This window comes from Bufo bufo, chromosome 6, assembly GCF_905171765.1.
Source record: "Bufo bufo chromosome 6, aBufBuf1.1, whole genome shotgun sequence".
NCBI lineage: Eukaryota > Metazoa > Chordata > Amphibia > Anura > Bufonidae > Bufo > Bufo bufo.
This window is the reverse complement of record NC_053394.1, coordinates 195,985,776-196,007,617: the sequence shown is the minus strand read 5'-3', so window position 1 is coordinate 196,007,617 and position 21,842 is coordinate 195,985,776. Positions and strand designations below refer to the sequence as shown.

Sequence of the window (21,842 nt, the reverse complement as noted above, 5' to 3'; positions counted from 1 at the left end):
ATGTAAAACTGAAACAAAAATATAAAAATATGCATATTTGGCATTGCCGCGCCCTTTTTCAAACTGCTCTACAAAAACACATTATCTATCCAGTCAGGAGAACTCTGTTAAAAAATTAATAAAATAGAAACAGTGCCACAAACGTAGCCATTTTGTGGTTACCTTGCCTCATAAAAAGCATAATATCAAGCGATCAGAAATCATATGTACCCCAAAATAGCACCAATAATACTGGCACCTCATCCGGTAGTTTCCTAAATGAAGTCACTTTTTGAGAGTTCCTACTGTAAGGCCTCTTTCACACGACAGTATGGCTTTTTCAGTGTTTTGCGGTCCGTTTTAAACTGATCCGTTGTTCCGTTTTTTGTTTCCGTTGTGTTTCCGTTCCGTTTTCCCGTATGGCAAATACAGTATACAGTAATTTCATAGAAAAAATTGGGCTGGGCATAAAATTTTCAATAGATGGTTCCGCAAAAAACGGAACGGATACGGAAGACATACGGATGCATTTCCGTATGCATTCCGTTTTTTTGCGGACCCATAGACTTTAATGGAGCCACGGAACGTGATTTGCGGCCAAATATAGGACATGTTCTATCTTTCAACGGAACGGAAAAACGGAAATACGGAAACGGAATGCACACGGAGTACATTCCGTTTTTTTTGCGGAACCATTGAAATCAATGGTTCCGTATACAGACCGCAAAAAACAGCCCGTAAACGGGGGGGAAAATCACGGTCGTGTTAAAGAGGCCTAAGGGTGCATCACAGGATCTTGAAATGTGACATAGTGCCTAAAAACCAGTCCAGCAAAATCTGTCCACCAAAAACCATATATTGCTCCTTTCTTTTTGAGCCGTTCCATGTGCCCATACAGCAGTTTACGACCACATATGCAGAATCAGGGTTATAAATATTCACTTTTATTTGGCTGTTAACCCATGATGTGTTACAGGAAAAAATGGAAAATCTGCAAATAAAAAAAAAAGTAAAATTTCACCTCCATTTTCCTTTAATTCTTATGAAACATCTAAAGGGTTAACAAAGTTTGTAAAATAATATTTTTATTATTTGAGGGGAGGTTCTAAAATGGGCTACTTTCACACTCGCGTCTGGTGCGGATCCGTCTTGTATCTGCACAGACGGATCCGCACCGATATTCCAGTCATAACGGATCCATTTGCATTATCCATTAAAAAAAATTCTAAGTCAAAACGGATCCGTCTTGACTTGCAGTGATAGTCAATGGGGGACGGATCCGTTTTCAATTGCACCATATTGTGTCAGTGAAAAACGGTCATCAAAACGCTGCAAGCTGCGTTTTAGTGACAGTCTAAAAAACGCAACGGAGACCAAACGCAGCCAAATTGATGCATTCTGATCGGATCCTTATCCATTCAGAATGCATTGGGGCTGAACGGATCCGTTTTGGGCCGCTTGTGAGAGCCCTGAAACGGATCTCACAAGCGGACCCAGAAACGCCAGTGTGAAAGTAGCCTAATTAATGGGTGGTTTTCAAAATTTTCCTTAAAGTGTAACTCATTCTTTTTTATTTTTGTAATGTATAGTGGCAGTGATGCTGATCATTTTTGTAATACACTTTAATTACTGAAATTATACATTTCTGTTAGAAAAATAGCTCTAAAATGGCCCAGTTTGAGCCTTAGCTTACATAACACGGTCAATGTTGAGCAGGTCTACACTGTTATGTATGCAGAAGACAGAGGAGCTTTGCTAAGGCTCAAAATGGGCTACTTCAGAGCTATTTTTCTAACAGAAATGTACGATTTCAGTAATTAATGTATACAACAAAAATTTTCAATATCACTGCCCCTACACATTACAAAAAAAAAAAAAAAGAATGCCAGTTACACTTTAAATTTGGCATTTTTTTTTATAAATAAAGGTAAAACATATCGACTCATCTGAGGGGTTAAATATAACTCCAATTGCACAGGAGCTCTACTTTAAAAAGGCCCATCCTCTTCCTTCTCCTCAGCAAATTCCATAGGACTGATTGATTTTTTTTCTGGTTGAATAAAGTCTTTTACATAAACTTCAGTTCTTAATAGTGGAAAAGGGAGATACCTCTCTAATCCTTTTTTTTTTGCTTGGTGAACTCCAGGTTGCCACCTTGCAAATCTGATCAGTGGATGCAGACACACTTTCCGCCCAGAAATTAGACATGGCCCTAGTATAATGGGCTGAGAACCCCGCTGGGACCTCCAAACCACTAGAAGAATAAACCATTGCTATAGCGCTAATAATCTACCTAGCTAAAGTTTGGCTAGGAATCTTCTTTCCTTTCCTAGCCCCTGTAACTGGACAAACTACTGGGAATCTAATCTCCAAAGTGTAGTAACCTCCGGGTACCTAACCAGACATTTTGCAACATCTAGAATATAATTGTAAAATTCCTTTTCACCTTCATTAGATGGATTTTAGCAAAAGGATGACAGGACAGGTTTAAATACAATTCTGTCCTCCAGAATCATGGTGTAGGGAGGTAAAGCAGACAAGGCTGAAATATCCCCTACCCTTTTGGCTAAGGTTATTGCCACTAAAGAACCTGCTTTGTAAGATAGTAATCTAATAGGAATAGAATGAATGAAAGGGTTCAAACGGGGTTTGAGAAAGGCAAATAAGCACTAAGGGGGTCATTTACTAAGACTGGCGTTTTTTGCACGCCTGTCTTAACCCCTATAGCTGGAGGTGGATCTGCCGAAGTTATAAAGAGGTGTCGGCCTCTAAATAACTTCTGCGCATCCAGCGCCAGTCTAAATGTAAGCCAGCCTCTTTACTGGCTTACATTTAGACCATTTTCTACACTGTCCCCTTCCCCACCCATGCCACTTTTAGACCTGGCATGAGTGGGAAGAAGTCTCAGATTCCGGAGCAAATAACCTTTGCTCCACATACTGCGCCAGATATACCCCTAATATAGGCATATTTCTGGATAATAAATGACCCCCTAAGTTTAGATCCAAAGATGGAGTTCTAACTTTAAATGAATAATATAACCTGCTAGCTGCCCTAATTAATCTTTTTATCCAAGGATGGTTGCATAGTTTAACATCAAAAAGAGCACTTAATGCCCATTAATGAACTTTTAAGATACTAGGCCCAGGGCTGCACCTAGTTTGTCTGCTGCCTAAGGCGAAATGGCATCCTCAAGATAGATCATCAATATCTGATTGTCAGGGGTCCGACTCCTGGGACACCCACCAAATCAGCGGTTTTCAGAAGTGGCGCTCCATGAGACCAACGCTTCCTCTTCATTATACTGCCCATCGTCTCAGCGTGATAATAAGTACTCGCTCCATTCACTTGAGCTTGTAATTACACTACCCGTCACTAAAAAGGAGACAAAGTACAGTGTAGTGAAGAGGAAGCAGCACTTGCATAGAGTACTGCCTCCTCTTCAAACAGCTGATCTTTGGAGGTCCAAGGTGTCATATTCCTGACAATCAGATATTGATGACCTATCCTGACGTTAGGTCATCAATATACAGTACAGACCACAAGTTTGGACACACCTTCTCATTCAAAGAGTTTTCTTTATTTTCATGACTATGAAGGCATCAAAACTATGAATTAACACGTGGAATTATATACATAACAAACAAGTGTGAAACAACTGAAAATATATGTCATATTCTAGGTTCTTCAAAGTAGCCACCTTTTGCTTTGATTACTGCTTTGCACACTCTTGGCATTCTCTTGATGAGCTTCAAGAGGTAGTCCCCTGAAATGGTCTTCCAACAGTCTTGAAGGAGTTCCCAGAGATGCTTAGCACTTGTTGGCCCTTTTGCCTTCACTCTGCGGTCCAGCTCACCCCAAACCATCTCGATTGGGTTCAGGTCCGGTGACTGTGGAGGCCAGGTCATCTGGCGCAGCACCCCATCACTCTCCTTCATGGTCAAATAGCCCTTACTTTCAAAGTTTTCCCAATTTTTCGGCTGACTGACCGAGCTTCACTTCTTAAAGTAATGATGGCCACTCGTTTTTCTTTACTTAGCTGCTTTTTTTCTTGCCCCATAATACAAATTCTAACAGTCTATTCAGTAGGACTATCAGCTGTGTATCCACCTGACTTCTCCTCAACGCAACTGATGGTCCCAAACCCATTTATAAGGCAAGAAATCCCACTTATTAAACCTGACAGGGCACACCTGTGAAGTGAAAACCATTTCAGGGGACTACCTCTTGAAGCTCATTAAGAGAATGCCAAGAGTGTGCAAAGCAGAAATCAAAGCAAAAGGTGGCTACTTTGAAGAACCTAGAATATGACATATTTTCAGTTGTTTCAAACTTGTTTGTTATGTATATAATTCCACATGTGTTAATTCATAGTTTTGCCTTCAGTGTGAATCTACAATTTTCATAGTCATGAAAATAAAGAAAACTCTTTGAATGAGAAGGTGTGTTCAAACTTTTGGTCTGTACTGTACATTACTGGATAAACCCTTTAAGTGTGTTGCACAGACTGCCGGAGGATGCAACAATTTCATGAGGGGCCTATGCCAGCAGAGGAAAACAAGACAGACGCCTAAAATGTCGGTGTTGATAAATGTCCCCTGTATTCATATGTATAAAGTAAGAGCACTACTACTCATATCCAGGTATTTAGGACACTAACACTTAGTAGTGTGTATTATCACATTGTATGATTTTTAAAGAATTTGTCTTGCACTGCTGAACATAAGTATTTGAAAACCTGAGAAAATCAGTGTTAGTATTTGGTACAGAAGCCTTTGTTTTCAATTACAGAGGTCAAACGTTTCCTGTAGTTCTTGATCAGGTTTACACACTGCAACAGGGATTTTGGCCCACTCCTCCACACAGATCTCCTCTAGATCTGTCAGGTTACAGGGCTGTCGCTAAGAAACACAGAGTTCCAGCTCCCTCCAAAGATGTTCTAGTGGATTTAGGTCTGGAGATTGGCTAGGCCACTCCAGAACCTTGATGTGCTTCTTATGGAGTCACTCCTTGGTTATCCTGGCTGTGTGCTTCGGGTCATTGTCATGTTGAAAGACCCAGCCACGACCCATCTTCAATGCTCTGACTGAGGGAAGGAGGTTGTTGCTCAAAATCTCACAATAAATGGCCCCATTCAACCTCTCCTTAATACAGTGCAGTCGTCCTGTCCCCTTCGCAGAAAAGCACCCCCAAAGCATGATGTTACCACCCCCATGCTTCACAGTAGGGATGGTGTTCTTGGGATGCAACTCCTCCTTTTTCCTCCAAATACGAGTGAAGTTTAGACCAAAATTTTTTACTTTGGTCTCATCTGACCACATGACTTTCTCCCATGCCTCCTTTGGATCATCCAGATGGTCATTGGCAAACTTCAGACGGGCCTGGACATGTGATGACTTGAGCATGGGAACCTTCCGTGCAATGCATGATTTGAAACCATGACGGCGTAGTGTTCTACCGACAGTGACCTTTGAAACTGTGGTCCCAGCTCTCTTCATGTCATTGACCAGCTCCTGCCTTGTAGTTCTGGGCTGATTCCTCACTTTTCTTATCATCCGTGATACCCCACGAGGTGAAATCTTGCAAGGAGCCCCAGTCCGAGGGAGACTGACAGTCGTCTTTAGCCTCTTCCATTTTCTAACAATTGCTCCAACAGTTGATCTACTTTCACCAAGCTGCTTGGCAATTGCCCCATAGCCCTTTCCAGCCTTGTGGAGGTCCACAATTTTGTCTCGGGTGTCTTGACAGCTTTTTGGTCTAGCCCATGGTAGTAGTTGGCATCTGGCTGACTGTGGGGTGGACAGGTGTCTTTAAAGACCCAAGACAGGTGCTACCAAGTTAGATTAATGAGTGGAGTAAGGGCAGACTTTTTAAAAGGCACAGTAACAGATCTTTGAGAGCCAGAATTATTGCAGGTGTTCAAATACTTCTGTTCAGCAATGCAAGACAAATAAATTCTTTAAAAGTCATACAATGTGATTTCCTGAATTTTTTGTTTTTAACCACTTCACATCCGCCCATAAGATATAAACGTCCTATGGGTGGATGTTTAACTCTGAATGGACGTTCTGGAATGCTAATCATGCAGCTGCACGCTAATCATGCAGCTGCAGAGCGGGTTGCCCGGTGTCAGTGACAGCAGGACATCCCAGAGAGAAGGCAGGGACAGTTCCCAGGTGTCCCTGCCTTCTAGATCGCTGCGTACACAGCACTCACCGAGCGCCAGGGCCGGGAGAGTGCAGGAGCTGTCGGGTCTTTCACAGACCTCAATCAGCCCTGGACTGAGGCTGTACAGCACAGTATAGTTCTGTACAGCCTCTCTGGGGTGTATTTCCCCTGTAACTGGGGCAACTATGTCAATGGCGCATAGCAAATGTGGTGCCAATATCCAAAAACAGAGCCCGGAAACTATAGGCCGGTAAGTTTAACATCTGTTGTGGGTAAACTGTTTGAAGGTTTTCTAAGAGATGCTATCTTAGAGGATCTCAATGAAAACAAGCAAATAACATCATATCAGCATGGCTTCATAATTTAATCCGTTTCTATGAAGAGGAATAATGCAAATCACCCATACATACTAAACGGTAAAACACTCGGTAACACTGACATGGAAAAAGACCTAGGAATTTTAATAAACAGCAAACTAAGCAGTAAAAACCAGTGTCAGACAGCTGCTGCCAAGGCCAATAAGATAATGGGTTGCATCAAAAGGGGCATAGATGCCCGTGATGAAAACATAGTCCTACAACTTTACAAATCACTAGTTAGACCACACATGGAGTACTGTGTAGAGTTCTGGGCTCCTGTGAACAAGGCAGAGATAGCACAGCTAGAGAGGGATCAGAGGCGGGCAACTAAAGTAATAACTGGAAGGGGGCAACTACAGTACCCTGAAAGATTATCAACATTAGGGTTATTCACTTTAGAAAAAAGACGACTGATGGGAGATCTAATTACTATGTATAAATATATCAGGGGGCAGTACAGAGATCTCTCCCATTATCTATTTATCCCCAGGACTTCGACAAGGGGACACCCTCTGCGTTTGGAGGAAAGAAGGTTTGTACACAAACATAGAAAATGATTCTTTACGGTAAGAGCAGTGAGACTATGGAACACTCTGCCTGAGGAGGTGGGGATGGTGAGTACAATAAAAGAGTTCAAGAGGGGCTTTGATGAATTTCTGGAGTGTAATAATATTACAGGCTATAGCTACTAGAGAGGGGTTGTTGATCCAGGGAGTTATTCTGATTGCCTTATTGGAGTCGGGAAGGAATCCCCCACCCCCCCCCCTCCCCTTAAGTGGGGAAAATTGGCTTCTACCTCACAGGGTTTCTTTGCCTTCCTCTTGATCAGAGGAATAACAGGATAACAGGCTGAACTAGATGGACAAATGTCTTTTTTCGGCCTTATATACTATGTTACTATGTTACAAGTAAATTAATTTACTTACAGGCTGCAGGTTTTCAGTTCTCCTCTGGCATCTTTTGGAGGCTAAAGGACCTGCGATCATGCGATGTGATGACATCATTAAAGGTCCTTTAGCCTACCATTACTGTTTCACAAAAGTCCTTCATACTATGGTATGCCTAGGGGTCATTGTACATTGCGGTTTTAGCTGCGAATTGTGGCACAAAACGCAATAAAACCACAATGTATAATAATCCCCAAAGACATAGATGTCTGCAGGGCTGTGTAGGAATTCAGGGCTGGAGGCTAAACTGCACCCCCCCCTGCTGTGGTAGCACAGGGCCACCGCCTCACATTGCCTAATTAGAGATGCACTTCTGACAAGGCCTAAGGTTTTTATTTAACTGTCCCTGAAGGAATTCCATCACTACAGTAATATTCAGGGGAATATAAATATAACCCCTTAATGACCGGGAATTTTTTTATTTTTGTTTTGTACTCCAAGCTTTCCCAAAGCCATAACTTTTTAATTTTCTATTCACATAGGCGTATGAGGGCCTTTTTTTTGCAGGACAAGTTGTACTTTCTAACGCACCATTTATGGTTGTATACAATGTAGTGAAGTAGGAAAAAAATTCTGAATGGGGTGGAAGTGAAAACAAAATAAAATAAACTCAGAAGCTGTTTTATGGGTTTTGCTTTGACAGCATTTCCTATGCGGTAAAACTGACCTGTTACTTTCTGGGTCAGTACGATTACAACGATACTCCGCATGTATAGTTTTTCTTGTGTTTTAATACTGAACAAAAACTTTGGGGAAAAATGTTTTTTTTGCATCACCATATTCTTACTCCAATAACTTTTTCTTTTTTTTTTTTCTTATGTGTACGGAGCTGTGTGAGGGCTCATTTTTTTGAGGAGAAATCTGTACTTTTTATTGATACAATTTTGGGGTGTGTATGACATTTTTATCACTTTTTATTTTATAAAAAATTTTTGTGCGAGCTGAAGCGACCAAAAAACGATGTAATGGCCATTTTGACCATTGCATGCAATCATTAGATTGCATTTCTCATAGACTCCAATGCATTAGCGTTTATAAGAATTACATTATGTGGGTCATTTATTAAGACTAGTGTTTTAGACACCGGTCTTAATAACCCCTATATCCGGTGATGGATCCACCGAAGTTAAGAAGAGGGGCCAGTCTAAATGTAAGCCAGCTTCCTTTCTGGCTCACATTTAGACCATTTTCTACACCTAAAAGAGGCGTAAAAAATGATGCATGAGATCGGCCTACTGGCCCTTCCCTGCTCACTTTTTTAAGACCTGGCGTGAGTGGGGAAAAGTCTCACACTACGGTGCAACTAACCTTTGCGCCGCAATCTGAGCCAGAAATACGCCTAATATAATTGTATTTTTTGATAATAAATGACCCCCTATGTTCCTATGAGCCCTGAGAACTAATGTTCAGCAGCCTCCTGTCACACTATAGGACAGGTGCTGCCACATACACACTTTGGCTCCCCTGATCTCTGGGGAAGCCAGAACACATCTGGAAGCACGTGCTTCTGGGTTTTTGTTCCTCAGATTTGACCACAGCATCTGACGTGTTACAAGTCTGCTATCTGCATTAGGGTCAGTCGTGGAAATGATCCCCGATTGAGCATCCTGTGACATTTCATGCTCTGATGCTCTGCCTAGAAGTGCTGCCAGTCACTTCACCGGCTCTGATGGGCAGACTTTAGCGCTTCCACAGCCGTTTTACAGGCTACAGCAGCACTAAAACCCACCCATTATTGCCAGTGACATCACCGGGCTCACTGCTAGCTGAAGCCTCTGCCTAGCTTTCCCCATGGAGAGCCTGGTACATCACTGGATCTCCTAAAAAAGGAGATTTTTGGGAAACTCACCTGTAAAATCTTTTTCTCGTAATTTCCATTGGGGGACACAGACCATGGGTATAGCTTAGAGATATTACTAGGAGGGACACTATGCAAAAAAAGAAGCTCCTCCTCCTCGGGCTATACCCCCAGGCACCTCCAGGAGAACTTCAGTCGTTGCAAAAGCAGTAGGAGAAGGAGAACGGAAATAAAACACTATGGAAACCATCACACAGCACACCATAAGGCGTAAACCAAAAAAGGGGCGGGAGCTGTGTCCCCCAATGGAAATTACGAGAAAAAGATTTTACAGGTGAGTTTCACAAAAATCTCCTTTTCTCGTTCATTCCATTGGGGGACACAGACCATGGGACGTCCCAAAGCAGTCCATGGGGTGGGAAAAAAGAACAAATCCAACACCACCAGGAATAAACGTCCAGCAGTCAAACCGGAACCACAGCCTGCAATACCCTGCGCCCAAGAGCAGCATCAGCCGAGGCCAGAGAGTGTAACTGATAAAACTTTGTGAAAGTATGTAAGGACGACCAAGTGGCCGCCTTACACAACTGGGAAACGGATGCGCGATTGCGTCTAGCCCAGGAAGCTCCCACTGCCCTTGTGGAGTGAGCGGTAATCCGCGACGGCGGAACATGGCCACGAGCGCGATATGCCGCAGCAATAGCGGAACGGATCCACCGCGCCACGGTGACCTTGGAAGCCGCCAGGCCCTTACGGGACCCTTCAGGAATCACAAAGAGAGAGTCTGAACGCCGGAAGGAAGCGGTAGCCCCCAGGTACACCTTCAGAGCCCTGACGACGTCCAGAGAGTGGAGAGCGCATTCCTTGGGGTTCGCCGGAGAAGGACAAAAAGAGGGCAGGACAAGATCCTCGTTAAGGTGGAAGAGAGAAACCACCTTGGGCAAAAAAGAAGGCACCGGTCTGAGCACCACCTTATCCTGGTGAAAGACCAGAAAAGGTTCCCGGCAGGAAAGTGCGGCCAGCTCCGAAACTCGCCTGATGGAGGTTATGGCCACCAGAAAAACTACCTTCCAGGTGAGTAAAACCAGAGAGACCTCCCTCAGAGGTTCAAAAGGCGCCGCCTGAAGGGCGCGCAGAACCAAGTTGAGATCCCAGGGGGGCAAGGGAGGCACATACGGGGGAACAGAATGCGCCACCCCCTGTAGGAAGGTTTTTACAGGTCCCAAAAAGGCAATGGACCTCTGAAAAAAGATAGCCAAAGCAGAAACCTGACCCTTCAAAGAACTGAGCGACAGACCCATGTCGAGGCCGGACTGGAGAAAGAACAGCACCACTGGGACAGAGAAACGTAGGGGCGGGTAGCCCGATTTCTCACAAAAAAACAGGAAGGCTTTCCAGGTGCGATAATAGATTCGTGAAGAAGCCGGCTTCCGAGCCCTGATCATGGTTCTCACCACCTCATCAGAGAAGCCTCTCTTCCTCAGGATGGCGGTCTCAACAGCCACGCCGTTAAACGCAGCTGCCGTGAATTCTGGTGGAAGAGCGGCCCCTGAGACAGGAGATCCTCTCTGTCGGGCAGAGGCCACGGAACGTCCGCCAACATACGAGCGACGCTGGAGAACCAGGCGCGGCGAGGCCAATCCGGAGTGACGAGAATGGTTGGTATCCCCTCCGCCTCGATCTTGCGCAGCACCTTCGGCAACAGAGGAATCGGAGGGAAGACGTAAAGGAGGCTGAACCGCTGCCATGGAGATACCAGCGCGTCCATTGTCGACTCCCGGGATGTACACTGCCGACAATACTGGAACATGAGACTCCGCCCATAAGAGGATCCTCGCTACTTCCCGCATTACTGCCCGACTGCGAGTCCCGCCCTGATGGTTGACATAAGCCACAGCCGTGGCATTGTCCGACTGAACCCGCACCAGGCGAGTCGCAAGGAGAGGAGTCCAATGGGAGAGGGAGTGGAAAATCGCCCTTAATTCCAAAACGTTTATCGGGAGACGGGATTCCTCCGTCGACCAGACACCCTGAACTGTGAGGTTCCGGAGAACACCTCCCCAACCGATGAGGCTGGCGTCGGTGGTGACTATCGTCCAGGAGAACAGAAGGAAGGACTTTCCTGACGATAGGTTCAGGGAAGACTGCCACCAAGGGAGAGACGCTCGAACTTGCCGGGACAGACGAACAGGAGTGTCTAGACCCCGAGGGTTCTTGTTCCAGAGGGCAAGGATCATCTGTTGTAGCGGACGAGTGTGAAATTGGGCGTACGGAATCGCCTCGAAAGACGAGACCATAAGGCCCAGCACCCGCATGCACTCCCGAATGGTGGGACGTGGAGAGCGTAGAAGGAGCACCACTGCCAGACGAATCTGGGAAGCCTTGGAATCTGGAAGAAACACCCGAGAAATCGAGGTGTCCAAGATCATCCCCAGTAACGAGAGTCTCTGGGAGGGGTGCAGAGAGGACTTGGGGAGATTGATCAGCCACCCGAACCGTTCCAGGGATTGAACCGTGATTCGGATGCTGTCCTCGGCCTGTGGAAGAGACGGAGCTTTTATCAAGATGTCGTCTAGGTATGGTAACAAAGAGATGCCCCTGGTGCGAAGAAGCGCCATGAGAGGCGCCAGAATCTTTGTAAAAACTCGAGGGGCGGTCGCCAACCCAAAAGGTAGGGCGACGAACTGGTAATGACGCCCCCCTATGGCAAAGCGCAGAAAGCGATGGTGGGACTCTGCAATAGGGACGTGCAAGTAGGCGTCTTGAATGTCCACAGACGCGAGAAATTCTCCTGGAAGCAGAGAAGCAATAACGGAGCGAAGGGACTCCATGCGAAACTTCTGCACCCGTAGAAACTTGTTGAGAAGTTTTAGATCCAAGATTGGACGCACTGACCCCTCCTTCTTTGGAACAACGAACAGGTTTGAGTAAAAACCTGTCCCTTGCTCTTCTGGGGGAACGGGGGAAATGACACCACGGTCCAAAAGAGAGGAGACCGCAAAAAAGAGGTCCGAGGCCCTGGCTGGATCCCCCGGAACGCGAGAAGGGAAAAAACGTTCCGGCGGGCTGGACGCGAACTCCAACTTGTAGCCGGACGTCACCACTTCCAGAGCCCAGGCGTCCTGAACGTGAGCCTTCCAGACCTGTTGAAAGGAGAGCAGACGGCCCCCCTTCATGCGGAGGGTTGCTTGGGAGCAGGAGGACGGGCTGACTGCGCCCGAGGCCGCCAAGAGGGCTGGGGCTTGAAGAAAGGCTTCTTGCGGGAGTCCTGGGATCCCCCTGCTGATGAGGACGACGGCGTCCTGGCAGTGGAGAAGCGACGAAAGGACTGGCCCCGGAAACCTGAAGGCCGAGACCGAAAGGGACGCCTGGTCTTGGGCTGGGGTAGATGAGTGCTCTTGCCCCCAGTTGCGGCAGAAATGAATTCATCTAGTTGAGCCCCAAAGAGCCTGGACCCTTCAAAGGGAAGGTTAGCGAGGGAACGCTTGGATGAGGCATCAGCATCCCACACCTTCAGCCAGACCTCCCTGCGCTGAATGACAGAGAGGGCCGAAATACGGGCAAAGAGGGAGCCGATGTCCATTGAAGCCTCACAGAGATATTTAGAAGCTTGAGACATCTGGATGATAAAATCCAGAGTATCTGCAGAGGCGTCCTGCTCTGACAGATCCTGGTGGTGCCGCTGCAACCACGTCGTAAGGGCTCTGGCGACCCAAGCCGACGTAAAGGCCGGTCGCAGGGCAGCGCCCGCCAGTGAGAAGATGGACTTGGAAAGTGAATCCAAACGTCTGTCCACCGCATCCTGCAGAGAGGAACCGTCTAGGACGGGAAGGGCCGTGTTCTTAGCTAACCTGGCCACCGGAGGATCTACCTTAGGGGAAGAAGTCCACTTTTCCACTGTGTCAGCTGGAAAAGGATAAAGCGTATCCATACGCTTGGTGGCCGAAAATTTTTGATTAGGTCGACCCCAAGCATTTGATAGGACCGCAGTGAATTCCTCATGAATAGGGAACACGGCGGACTCCTGTTTCTTGGGTGGAAAAAGGGAGAACTCCCGACTAGTGGAGGGAGGAGAATCCCCTTGTATATTAAAAGTGTCACGGACAGCTGCCACCAACTCTGTTACCATGGTGGAAAGCTTAGGCAGGGGTTCCCGCTCCGTGACTTCGTCAGATCCGGACAATTCCCCATCGGATTTGCGCTCCCTGTGAGGGGGAGAGTCAACCGGGCATGCCTCAAGGCGAGGGGGAGAAGCGGAGTCATCCGAGGAGGAATGCTGCCGCTCACGCTGACTTTTAGAAGTCAGACGCCCTCTGTGAGAGTCACTGAGAGGGGATGGAGTGGTGGATGCCACTGGAGTAGTAGCCGCCATGCGCTCCATGAAGGACATGGCTGCCTTGGCAACTAAGGCCAGATCAGCTGCCGCATTAGACATGGCGGAGGCCCAGGCGGGTACCGCTGGTTCCGCAGGGGCAGAGGGAGGACCGGGCTGAGCAAGAGAAGGAGGCTGATCCTGTCCAGGAGCAGGGCATGAGTCACAGGAACCAGTGACAGAAAAAGGCCTAAGGCATATCTTACATGACTCCAGTGGAGCCTGAGAGGAAGCCTTGGAAGGCTTAGGGGCCCCAGGTTTAGGCATGGTGGTATTCCAAAAAATATTTCCTACCAGGTTGCTGCAATTCCTACCACCCAGGCAACAGCAGAAGTCTCCGGTCACCGAGAACTGAGGAGCTGCACGGCCGCAATCCAGCAGAATCTCCGGCGTAAGGAGAGACAGATCGGGACGCCGAAGCTCCGCCCCCTAGAACGCGTCATAGCGGCGCGAAATAAGCACGCGCGATTTAAAATACACCCTTTCTCCCGCCCGCCCGTGGTACGGCGCAGCGGGGGTTAATATATGAAGGAGCGGTCCGCGGGGAGCTGCAGAGAGCGCAGCGGCCGCAGTCTAAGTGAATAGAAATACACCATATGCAGAGGCTCCTGCCTCTGCCGAAATCAAGTTGCCGTTGCGCTGTAGGCAGGTAGGAAAGCCAATATATCCGTAGGCAGGAATCACCAGCCCTACCCAGAAGGCCCCCTCCCATAGTAAAAAAAAAGCCCTCAGCAGGTCCTTTTCTAGCTCACCCAGGCGGCCTCAGAGTGTCAGACAAACGACATGAAGATAGGGGGGGGGGGGGGGGGGGGGAGGGAGATTGAAGCAGGCAATACTTATCTGCTCAGCATGCTCCCTCGATGTCCAGACCAGCAGGGATTCACCTCTTCAGACATCTGACTCCAAAGGAGGGCAGTGCTCTGGTGGAGGGTAGGCAGCAGGTGTCCCAGCAGCTGGTGGGATGCCAGAGCTTACATGTCGAGCCTGGATCCACTTTTCTTCTGTGGGGGAATGGGAGGTAGCCAGGAACCTTCAGAAGACCGTGGCAGACACTCCACAGGGGCCAGGAAAGCGCAATGCTGACCTGCGTCCCCATCTGAAAACAGAAAATAACAAACAGGAGAAGAATAAGCGTCAACCTCCTTGAACGGACACTAAGCAAAGACTGAAGTTCTCCTGGAGGTGCCTGGGGGTATAGCCCGAGGAGGAGGAGCTTCTTTTTTTGCATAGTGTCCCTCCTAGTAATATCTCTAAGCTATACCCATGGTCTGTGTCCCCCAATGGAATGAACGAGAAAAAGCCTTTGCCCTGTGCGATTTTGCACAGGGGAAAGGAGAGCATTGGAGCATGAAATGCTCTGATGCTCATCTCAGGGGGGCTTGCCTGGGTGAAAATGGGTAAGTCTGGGTTCAGCTCTGAACCCGGAAAACCCCTTGAAGTAGAGTCATGCAATGGTGATTTCCTCATCTTAAGCAATTTTTTGAAACAAAAAACAGTGGTGGGCATACCCCACACAAAATGTCAATGTCTCAATAGCTTGTCATGTGGCCTTGAGCATTAATTACAGTTTCCTGTTCACAAGTTGACTTATTGTCAGCTGAGGAATGGAATCCCATTTTTCTTAAAGTGCGTCAATCAGGTCATTGAGGTTCTAGGGTATGGAGTTACGAGCCTCTACATGGCGTCTCACCTGATCCCATAGGTTTTCAATGGGATTCAGGTCTGGAGAAAGTGCAGGCCAGTCCATTTGAGGCATGCCAGTCTCCAGCAGCCGTTATCTAATGATGCAACATCGATGAGCTGGTACACGTGTTGTTCATGCAGAGGCATAATGACTGGATTAATGATGTAATTATAGAAGTATGAGCTTGTCACTGTAACATTCACAAAGTGTAGGGCAGTTCTGTATTAACTAGACCAGGGATGCTCAACTTGCAGCCCTCCAGTTGGTGCAAAACTACAGGGTGGGCCATTTATATGGATACACCTTTGTGGCACATTAGTATATGTGAGGGGGGAAACTTTTCAAGATGGGTGGTGACCATGGCGGCCATTTTGAAGTCGGCCATTTTGAATCCAACTTTTGTTTTTTCAATAGGAAGAGGGTCATGTAACACATCAAAATTATTGGGAATTTCACAAGAAAAACAATGGTGTGCTTGGTTTTAACGTAACTTTATTCTTTCATGAGTTATTTACAAGTTTCTGACCAGTTATAAAATGTGTTCAATGTGCTGCCCATTGTGTTGGATTGTCAATGCAACCCTCTTCTCCCACTCTTCACACACTGATAGCAACACCGCAGGAGAAATGCTAGCACAGGCTTCCAGTATCCGTAGTTTCAGGTGCTGCACATCTCGTATCATCTGAAGGCAATCGTCTATGCTGTGAAGATACGAGATGTGCAGCACCTGAAACTACGGATACTGGAAGCCTGTGCTAGCATTTCTCCTGCGGTGTTGCTATCAGTGTGTGAAGAGTGGGAGAAGAGGGTTGCATCGACAATCCAACACAATGGGCAGCACATTGAACACATTTTATAACTGGTCAGAAACTTGTAAATAACTCATGAAAGAATAAAGTTACGTTAAAACCAAGCACACCATTTTTTTTCTTGTGAAATTCCCAATAAGTTTGATGTGTCACATGACCCTCTTCCTATTGAAAAATCAAAAGTTGGATTCAAAATGGCCGACTTCAAAATGGCCGCCATTGTCACCACCCATCTTGAAAAGTTTCCTCCCTCACATATACTAATGTGCCACAAACAGGAAGTTAATATCACCAACCATTCCCATTTTATTAAGGTGTATCCATATAAATGGCCCACCCTGTATAACTCCCAGCATGCCCTAATAGCTGTAGAATATTCGGGCATACTGGGAATTGCAGTTTTGCAATAGCTGGAGAGCCGCAGGTTGGGCATTTCTGGACTAGACACATCTGCACACGCACACACTAACACCACCACCAATTGCTCGTCTGGCGACAACAGTGGCTGATGCATAGTGCTCTTCTTGAGTTCTAAACATAGTTGGCGGCCATCATTTCTGCTCAGCGTGAATCGACTTTCAGCAGTGAACTGCAGCCTTGCTCCCTGGCCCATACAAGACTATGACGCCTGTGCCTGGTAGTGTGGTCAGGTAGCCTTGCAGGTTGATTAGCACGCAGACCACGCTGATGTAAACGGTTTCGAATGGTCTGATGTGACACTTGGGTGTCTCTCACCTTCCTTAAATGTGCATTGAGTTGTGTGCCATTCATGATCCGTTTCCACAGGGCATTGTTCACAATGAAGCGATCATCAGTGTGGGATGTGGCCACAGGACGTCCACTTCTATGCCTTTCTGTGACTCTGTCTCTCTCTATCTCTGTTGCAACCTGCTGATGACACTAAGCTCGGTGGCCACTTTCGTCTGAGAACATCCTGCTTGAAGCCTTGCAATGGCGAGATACTGTTGATCAATTGTTAGCTGTTGTCTTGGTCTCATGATGTCAAAACTTGAACAGCATGATGGGGATGACTGTTTAAAAACAAATTCTATTTGAACAAGGAAATTTATTGAGCGATTCATGGATCAAAACACCTGTTGTGAGTTTTGCCGTTAAAGGGGTTGTCCCACAAAACATATTCTACAGTTTTCAAACCAGCACCTGGATCTAAATTGGGGGGGAAATTGCAGTGCGTCTTATAGAGCGAATAGTGCAATTTTTACATTGCTGACACTAATACATCGCCGGCCGCAATGCTGCACAGCGCGGCCTGCGATGTATCAGAGCTCTATCACGCGGGGGTGGGAGGAGGGGCTGGAGGCCGGCAACTGCTGTTGCACTTGTGGCGGAGCCCAGTGCAGTCACTGTACTCCATTACACCGGGCCCTGCTCACAGCAGTCTGCATATGTAAAGTCTAGTCATGTTATCCTCAATCCTGCTTTGTTAAACTACAGTAATAGCGTGTAGTAGTACTCACTATCAAACTAGCAGGCAGGAAGCGTAACATCACTCAGTTATGCTCCTGCTCCTCCCACTTCATTGAACTAGACTCTTTGACCAGAATGGCATAATCAAGATTACTAATGCTTTCTCCCTCCTAAACTTCTGAACTGCCCTCGTAAGAAGACATAAAGGGGGAAACGCATAACATAGACCCCCTCCCCAATGCTATGACAGAGCATCCACCCCCCAAGGGTGATCCCTGGGATTTAGGGAAGAAAATTTACTGCAATTCCCCTTCTCTCGATTGACTTACAGGTCTATTAAGGGTGTCCCCCTACAATTTTCCACCTGACTGAACACTTCCTGATTGAGGCACCACTCCCCCAGGCTGACCTTGTGGTGATCTGCACAGATATTGTCTGTCACTTTTTGATGAAGCGCTCAAAAGGGAAAGACAAACCTGTTCCATTAGCATCAGTATATTTTGAACAGTACTCATTAGAGCTGGAGAACTGGTGCCGCCCTGCTTGTTTAGATATCCCACTGCACTGTCTGACAGAATCTTTACATGTCTGCCTGCCATGTGGGATGAAACTTGACCGTACGCACAGAAATGCCCTTAGTTCCCTGGCGTTCTGAGAATCCTGTCTCAGGTAGGTTGACCAGCGACCCTGCAGGAACCCCAAAACTGGGCGAGTTCCCCATGCCAATTGACTCCCATCCCTTAATAGATTGCTCGGTACCTGCCACCATTTGAAGGAACCTATAACGGTTTCTTGGAGCAGAATTTTATGTCTAGAGAAGTAGGGGAATAGTGTTGATCACGAATATTCTAATCGCGAGTTTTTATCGCGAATATCAGCACTTCGAGAACTCGCGAATATCTAGAATATAGTGCTATATCTTCGTCATCGCGCATATTCTAGATTTTTATTCATCAGTACCCTCACTGCTTGTTGCTTGTGGGCCAATGAGAAGGCTGCAATATCTTTGTCTGAGCTTAGCAACATCCCTAGCAACCAATAAGAAAGTTGCCTACCCCCTACTATATAGGAAGCTCCCCAGCAGCCATTTTCTGCATTTTTTTTGCAGTTCTGAGAAAAAAATAAACTCTCAAGCTATGAGCTGAGCGCTGCGATTGGCCAGCGCTACAGCATGGGAGAAGGAGACGCCGGCAGGCTCAACTGGGTGGAGCCGAACATATGAAGATACCGGAGGCTATACCGGGAGAACGGAGCGGCGCCCAGGGATAATAGTAAGTGCAGGGAGATCCCTGGGCGCCGCTCTCCATGTCTGTATACTTAGTTTAGATTTTCTATTCTAGTGAAAGGTCCTCTTTAAGACCACTTACGCCACAACAGAGCTATACGCAATGCCGCCAGAGCCATTTTTGTTGTTGAATTTCATTCATACTTAAAATAATCCAGTGTCCATCTGCTCTGCCTGTACCTATTCTTTATAACGGAGAGAAAGCAGCCAGTCTTCACATACAGGCTGATGGTTGTATATAATGTAATAATGTAATTAATTTATATATATACTGTATATATATATATAGCCTGTCCTTGTGTCCCTGCTGCTCTATACACAGTGATGGTGCCAGTTTCTTCTCCTGCCCCTGTCACTGTGGTGCTGCCTCCATCTTGCTCACATCACTTCCCCCAGACGCTTCTCCTGCATGTGCTGAGACTGTGCCATGCTCTCTCGCTAACATGCTGGCTTGTAACAGCTAGAACAGATCCACAAATGCCTGCCCTGCCTGCCGCCCCTATCTTTTACCACATTAAAGCGCTACTGAATACTACAAGAGGGGCTTTTTACCCAGCTGCTCAACTTCAACTCTTTTACACATTAGAAAGCCCCCCTCCACAATGGCATCAGAAGGGCGTGGCATCAAACAGCATTGCGCCGAAAGTGGCCAATCAGCATCCTTCCTCAGTCATAACAAATCTCTACTCGCTGATTTCTGTGAGTATGGAGCTTTGTAAGGCTACTTTCACACTTGCGTTAGGAGCGGATCCGTCTGGTGTCTGCACAGACGGATCCGCTCCTATAATGCAAACGCTTGCATCCGTTCAGAACGGATCCGTTTGCATAACTGTTTATTTCAGATCAGATTTTTCACTTCGGAAAACTCAGATCCGACAGTATATTCTAACACAGAAGCGTTCCCATGGTGATGGGGACGCTTCAAGTTAGAATATACTGAGAACTGTGTACATGACTGCCCCCTGCTGCCTGGCAGATGCTACCGATCGGAGCCCCAGCGATTTAAACTGGGACTCCGATCGGTACTCTCCGCTGCCACCAATGATGGGGGGGGGGTGATTTTAATAAGAGGGGGGGGGGGGGGAGAGGGGAGGCCGCACTGGTCACAATACTTGGAATCCCCACTGGCCGGGCCACCAATGAATATAGAGGGAGGGGGAGGCCGCACTGGTCATATTTAATACTGGGGAGGGAGGGAGGGGGAGGCCGCACTGGTCATATTTAATACTCGGAATCCGCACTGGCCGGGCCACTGATGATTATAGAGGGAGGGGGGCCGCACTGGCCACCAATAAGTTAAATACAGGAGGGGAGGGGGGGGGGGGTCTGCCCCCTGCTGCCTGGCAGCAGGGGGCAGTCATGTACACAGTTCTCAGTATATTCTAACTTGAAGCGTCCCCATCACCATGGGAACGCTTCTGTGTTTAGAATATACTGTCGGATCTGAGTTTCACGATGAAACTCAAATCCGATGGTATATTCTAACAGAGGCGTTCCCATGGTGATGGGGACGCTTCAAGTTAAAATATACCATCGGATTGGAGAAAACTCCGATCTGATGGTATAGGGACTCCTGACTTTACATTGAAAGTCAATGGGGGACGGATCCGTTTGAAATTGCACCATATTGTGTCAACGTCAAACGGATCCGTCCCCATTGACTTGCATTGTAAGTCTGGACGGATGCGTTTGGCTCCGCACGGCCAGGCGGACACGAAAACGCTGCAAGCTGTGTTCGGGTGTCCGCCTGCTGAGCGGAGGCGAAACGGTGCCAAACTGATGCATTCTGAGCGGATCCGCATCCACTCAGAATGCATTGGGGCTGTACGGATCCGTTCGGGGCAGCTTGTGAGAGCCTTCAAACGGAACTCACAAGCGGAGCCCCGAACGCTAGTGTGAAAGTAGCCTAATTGGACATTTTGGGCGCCAGTATTGCTGTGCTGCCCTCGCCGTTCACATTGCGCAGGGAAAGCTTGAGGAGTATTAGTAGATCACGGCATCTAAAGGGTAAAAACCCCACTTCTTACCGGCATCCTCTGTGGCCAATGAGGATGCTGGTAATTGATTTTAATACGCTTGGTCTCGCTGAAGGGACCCAGGGCATTAAAGCTGCAATTCTTATTTTGTCCAGCAGGTGGCAGGCCAACAAAACAAATGAGCAATTCTGGACTAATGGATGCCAAAAAATCCATGATCAGAAAAAATAAAAATTGAATTTTTTAAGCTCAAATACAAGCTTCAAAATCATAAAAAAAAAAAAAAAAAAAACCCTTTCCGTAGAATAAAAAAAATACATAAACAAAACAAATAAACATCATGGGTATCACCACGACCGAAAACTCCTGTACTATTGAAATATAAAAAAATATTTTTCAAATACGCCGAATGGCGTAGTGTAAAAAAAAAAAAAAAAAAACATTGTCAAACTGCCCAATTTGTCATTTTATGATCGTTTCTCTTACCCCCAAAAATTTTATAAAATGTGATCAAAAAGTCACACTTTAAAATGGTAACAATAAAAACTACAGATTGTCCCGCAATAAATGAGCCCCCACACAGCTCAGTAGACATAACTATAAAAAAAGTTATGTGGGTCAGAATATGGAAATTTTAAAAAAATATATATATATTTATCAAAGTTAAAATAAATTTTTACACTATTTAGACATAAAAACCTATATATGAGGTATCGTCGCAATCGTACTGACCTAGAGAATGAAGGGCACAGGTCAGTTTCGCCGCAAATGGAACGCTGTGGGAACAAAAACTGTGAAACAGTGGAGGAATAGCGTTTTTTTCCCCCAATTCCACCCAATTTGGAATTTTTTTCCCACTTCCCTCTACATTGCAGGCCATATTAAATGGTGGCATTAGAAAGTACAACTTGTCCTGCAAAAAATAAGCCCTCAAACAGCTATGTGAACGGAAAAATAAAGTTATGGCTCAAGGAAGATTAGGGAAGAAAAATGAAAACACAAATGAAAAAACATCCGGTATCCTAAGGGTTAAAGAG

General features: G+C 46.5%; 1 protein-coding gene across 5 annotated transcripts in view; it reads right to left on the bottom strand.

Moving 5' to 3' along the window:
- LOC121005185 (erlin-1-like) overlaps positions 1-21,842 on the bottom strand; it is a 343,035-nt gene that overhangs the window by 65,479 nt on the left and 255,714 nt on the right. The gene's annotated exons all lie outside the window — the stretch shown is intronic.